This window comes from Ascidia mentula, chromosome 3 (assembly GCF_947561715.1).
Source record: "Ascidia mentula chromosome 3, kaAscMent1.1, whole genome shotgun sequence".
NCBI classification, from domain to species: Eukaryota; Metazoa; Chordata; class Ascidiacea; order Phlebobranchia; family Ascidiidae; genus Ascidia; species Ascidia mentula.
The window spans coordinates 3,262,066-3,268,077 of NC_138568.1; positions in this window are offsets into that span (position 1 = coordinate 3,262,066).

A 6,012-nucleotide genomic window follows, 5' to 3' on the forward strand; every position below is an offset into this window, starting at 1 on the left:
TAATTTTTAGTCCAAGAGATTTATATTCATTCTACGAAAGTACTGAAATCCTCTTGCGGCCACACCAGTAGCTTTTCCTTAAGCCGCACTTCAATAAATCGCTTTCTTCCGTTCCAAAGGAGACGGGGAATTAAATCTGACGAGCTTGTCTAGCAGTAAAACTCTCCTGCGAGCGAATTCCGGTAAACTTTCGACCGACAAACTTTGGTTTCAGTACCGGACGTATAATTCACTTCAACTTTTGACCTTTGGCAGAAACCTTGTTTATTAACTTCACGTCCTGTCATGTCCTTGCGTAATAAATTTAACATCAGGTAATCAAGATCAACAACAAAGGGGGAAAGATTATTCATTTCCAAATTGTTTTTGTACCAAATGCTAAAGCTTAGTAAACTTCGCAGTATGTCACTGTACTGCTAATGCCATCCTTTCGGTGCCGGCCGTTCAGTAATAATGCATCAAAAGGTAAATTGCATTCACTGACTTTTGAGAGAAACAGTCAAGCGGCAAATTGTGTGGGCAGTCCGTTTAACGACCGCTCCGTCTTCATCGAACGAACTATCAATTGCGCTTTTCTGCAAACGTGAGACATTAACCTAAACTGAACGCACCCGGGTCGATATCATCCCCAGGCCTACCTACGTGAAACCGCTATACCACCAAGCAGCGCTATGCATTCACTTTCCTTGCTCCTGTAATAGCTTCTCCACAAGAGACAAAGGAAACGCCGTATTTGGATACCGTTTGGTAAAGCTATTTTACCTGTAAGTAATCCGCAGAGTTTACGCAGCAATCCGCGCCCACTTTCTCTACACCCAGAACACCCAGGGGGTTCGTTATTTTCTTTGGGACACCCCAGTGACTGTAATTACCCCGCAACCAGTAAATTGATTGATGATCGGTCGATATTCTCTTTGTCAAGCATTCCACATCGAGAGTTTGTATTAACTGTTTTGCGGCGTTATGCATAAGCACATTGAACCATTCCAATCACATATATCCGCACCTCGGAAGGGATTTATTTTTAAAACTAAGCCTTAACGTTTGATACCTGGCACCGTTGAACACGAAAAATTCGATAACACTCCATGTTTCACATTTGGCATGAATATATAAGTTAGTACTGCGCAGTTGTGCGATGCTGCTTTGTCATCCAAAAACGTGTCTGCGTTATATGCACTCACCCAGTAATATGGCCTAATTGTATAGTTTTGTAACTATCGTAATACACAACCAACAAACCCCACTGGTGGCTGCGCCTTCATGGAAATTCTATCACGGCAATAGCTGGAAGGATTTCTACCTGCTGTTGAACCCACGGCGAGGCAGGACATAAACGTCCAAGCGCGAGAGCTGCTAGATTTACGACCAGCGGATCCCTGTCGACTATAAAACGTTGCGCGTCACTGAACTTACGAACGGTGCAGTGTTTGATGGTATTTTTTAATGGCCCATCAGTTCCAAACGGTTTGCGTTCACAGATTTTGTTGTCAGGCGGGCGTACAGGTAACGCTCGCCAAGACACATGGCTTAGGCGAATCACCATAAGAATCGTCAATTTCTGCAAATACTACGTAATAGTAATAATGAAAGTGATAAAATACACACAAAACACCGCTGTAACTGCATGGTCGCAGATAAGTGAACAATGCCTAGCCGAGGGCTAGATCCCTCTACAGCTGACTTCTAACTAACTGCTGGCTGACGAACAATATAGAAGCCTAATGAAAATTGGTATAAACGACACGATCGATATTCCAGTCTGTCGTTTCATTAGCCGCCAGGTAAGTCTGTCTTAGCGGTTGCAACCAAAAGTCAATTAACGTCAGACAGTCGATGGCAATAACGACCCAGTATACGCTTTGTTTCGACCCGTGGAAGAACTACTCACAAATCGTTTAAACCTCTCCACAAAGTAATTACATTTCCAAGTGACATAAAATGTATATGTTGACTTGTCAATATCTTCGATTCTGCAATCAATACCAATACTGTGTTGATTCGTCAATTCAGATGAAAGATGCATTTCAAAGTATATACCCCTGTGCTGCGCAGAGATCACGCAGTGTACAGATCCTACCTTAGACACACAATAAGGCCTAAGAATTGCAAAGTATCAAGTTTGCGCTGCACTCATTCTATGGAGTCGTCGTTTTGATGTAAAATTGAAAATACTCGGAGGCAACCTCAAAAACCACATTAAAAGCTTTGTACTGCTGGCGTACAATCGATTCTGACTGAAACCACATACCTGCCCTACCAGACTTGGGTTGTAAATTCGATTCTGTTCGACTTTTATTGCTCCCAAATTGTGAGAGGCATTTACTTTATCGTTCTGCCTATACATGTACTGCGACAGTAACTCGTTTCGTCGCAGTAACACAACTTTCGTGGGTTTCGAGTAAACTTCAAACAATCTGGAAAAACACTATTTGCATAATTTAATTTCAAGTTATCACTTCGTTTAGGTACAGTCAAGATAACTGCATAAAGTTACGTCAAGATGTTTAACAAAGGTACAAGTTCGACCACTTTAAATTACTGACTGGTCCTCACTTAAATTGAACTATGTTGATGTACTTTACTCAGATTCTCACAGAAGCAAGCAAACAGTGTGGGGATTGTCGTTGTTAATATAACGTTTTACTCTATCTGTCGGGCGAACGAATAACACTACGTTGTGTTTGACACCTCTGATGACGTCAGCAAAGGCATTTCCTTTCCACGCATCTGTCAAAGATGACACAATTGACGATCGGTGTCTGGATGGTACCATCCGAAAGGTTGCCACGTCCATGGTCTGTACATTTATACACTGGATGCAAACTATATTTTTCCTACGAGTTGCAGGCTTTTGAGTCCACTGTCTTCAATGTAGATTGCGTGTCCGTGTATACAACATTCATGATGCCCCACTAATTTCATTTGACCATTTACTAAACCGATATTTTCAGAATATAATTAGACTTTCAGATCAATTCTGTTTTAATAAAAGGTGTTATTTCAGGCCCTGTACGATCTTGATCTTTTATTTACCTTCTTATATCCGTGTAACCGCATTTAATTGACACGAATGTTGATATGTCGTGGTTTGTTCTTAATTTCCGTTGTTTTGCAAAATATTATCTTCCACCTTTCCCGTAGAATACTCTGGAAAATGTTTTTTGTAAGAGTATTTGTAATCGCCCGTCTTCTCCCTGAATGTTGAACCTAAAGCCATAGGATAATCATATGTTTCCAGCGGTGGGCGCTGCGGAGCAATTTGCTTGTGAATTCCAAACGGTAAGGTTCTCAAATACCAGAAATCTTTGACGGTCATTTAACAGTTTCCCACTGCTTACTCTGATCATGGCAAAGTTTGGAATAAGACATACAAACATGCCAAGGATTTGTCAAAAACCCAGGAAGTCAGGCGTCGATTCTGTGTTGCTTTGGCAAACAACCTTCGCATTAGTTGTTGTTCAACAAACCACTCCAACTCTCAAGTGTTTTGTTTCGAAGCCAAAAATGATAAGGTCATAACCGCCATTTCCTCACACTCCTACAAGTGTTTGGCTTGATCTAATTTAAGTTCAATTAGCTGAAAAATGTCAGAGTTCACTCTACGCGGTCAGCCTTTGGCAAGTCCCAACCCCCCGGCCACTCCCTTTCGACAAAATCCGCATTACGGTTTATCTGACGGCGGTACGGTTTCGTGTTTCCTCAAGAACAAAAACACGCTTTATCAAAACGTAATTGCTCTCCGGCGCCTCGTTGTCAACCGCCAAGTTGGTGCAAAGATATTGATTAAAACGTAGACCATGGAACCAAAGGGTTGCAATTCAAGTATCTTTGATCAAGGTTGTGGTAAAGGGCCCTGTGCTTGGTTGCGTTTTTCGCATTACCTGATCAGATAGTTTAGTGACGTATGCTTAAGGCACCTTGTGTAGAAACATATGCATTAGCTTTCTTGTTCGTTCTGCTAGTGTCTGGCGAACATATGATTTTCGTGTTTCTAAACTTTGTGTTAATTTTTACGCTGAAATGGTTTAAAACTCATGTAAAGATAATCCTCGACTCGACACAAAGTATCAACTGCAGGGAACTCTGACGAGTGATTACTTCATCGTTCCATCTCAGGCAGTGTGAAAAAGCTTAGCGCCTTGCATTGTCCCTTTGATGTGGATAATCTAGTTCAGTCAGCTCATCGAGCAGCCAATTGTGGTTGGCCGCCGTCTTGCTGCAATTCGCTGATATGGACCGTATGTGATTTTGTGTTGGCATCTAAACATAGACCACAGCCCCTGTGTTTTTGTTTATGAAAGCTCAACATTGCAAGGAGACTATTAGTGGTGTAGCTTGAGTTTGTGATCTAAGCAGTGTTTTATCTGTGGCTATGTTGGTCAAGTCTAACTATATATTTTCCCACACCTAAGTAACTAAAAATGAATTGCAACCTGTAATGGGTCGTATAGTAATGTTTAACGTTTCTTAACAGCAGAATTATTGTTTAAATTCTCGAATATCGTCGTCATAACGTATATACGTTCATCTCTCGTGCGGTGCAGATTTTCAAGGGTCTCCAATCTGCCACTTCCAACAATATTGTGTGCACTGTCGCAGAGTAAATCTAATGAAAAGGAGCACTGCTTTAAAACAAACGGCGCTTATAGGCTTGACGAGGAGCAAGACAAATCAATAGTACTGCCGCAGTTCGACTGGGCGCGGACCTGCGCCGTCCTTTCCAGTTAATCATTTATCGGCTGTATATTGCACAGTTCCAATGGACGGTATCTGCTTTCCCGTAACGAGAGGAGAGGTGTTCTTACAGGAAAGGTGTACTGGGCTGTACATATGTGGTTGTTGTAAGACGGACGTTTCCACATTAGTGATTGCCTTTTAGAGAAGCTTGCAGTAAACAGGATGTAAAGGCTCGGGTTTTGCAAGTGGATACAGTAAAGAAGAGCTTGGTTTAAAGACAGACAGACATATAGTTCGTAGTTGTTGGTTTTGGCGGTTATTTGTTGGTTGCCAAAATTTAGATGATACTTAGTATTTTGAAGGGATTAGCAGCTACTGGCGCAACAGTAACAAAAGATGTAAAAGCCCCAGCAACACAACACAACCCGGCGGTAGAAACTGAAAATGTTAAACCACTAAAGCGTGTTGGTGTTTTTGTACGCTTGTACAACCTGTGCCCTCTTGAAGAGGCGTTTTACACATCGCTGTAAATTCCTACCCAGCTGGCGCGCGTCGTAAAACTGCTCGGCGCCTTGCCTGCAATCACGTAAGCGTTCCGCGGCCCTGTTTGAAACCTTGCGGCTGGAGAGATATTCTATCGACGCCTATGGTTTAACGAGCATGGTTTTGCGCGTTCGAGTCGTCGAGAATTGCAGAGAAGGTGAAAGTAATTGAAGGGGACCTATAAGACCTTTATACCAGGGATCTAAGGCAGCGGGCACAGATTAGCTGCAGCATTTTTCGGACCTATAAGTAGATTGGTATAGCAGTGGGATATATGAATTGGCCAGACACATTCTAACTTATGAGTGTATACGTCAGATGGTTGATTGATAAAAAGTAAACAGGAAGGTGGCAAGTTCAAGCACCTTGGCGCCGAGGAAATCCACCTCAGTCGCGTGTATAGCATGTTAGTGAGAATTTCTTGGAAACGCAGGCAAAGCGCCAATACCAATTACGCGAGCTGTTGGTAACACAATACATCAAATTTGTTTGTCATAACCACAGACAGCATTGAAGCAGTTTGTCCAATTCAGCCAAGGATATGTATTTGTTGTTTTGTGCATTTGTTTCAGATGATACAATTTTGTATAGTGTAACGCTCGTGCCATAAGTGTATAATCGTATGTGGGAGCGTTGCATTAATTGGTCAAATTCCTTTCGTGTTTCGCGGCAAGGTTATGACGTTATGCGTCATGGATTATGACGTAGCGCGGCAAGCTGGCTGGATTCATCGATTTTGTTTTATTCGCGGTTTCGACGTCTAATTGGAAAGGGGTTATTTTCGATTAG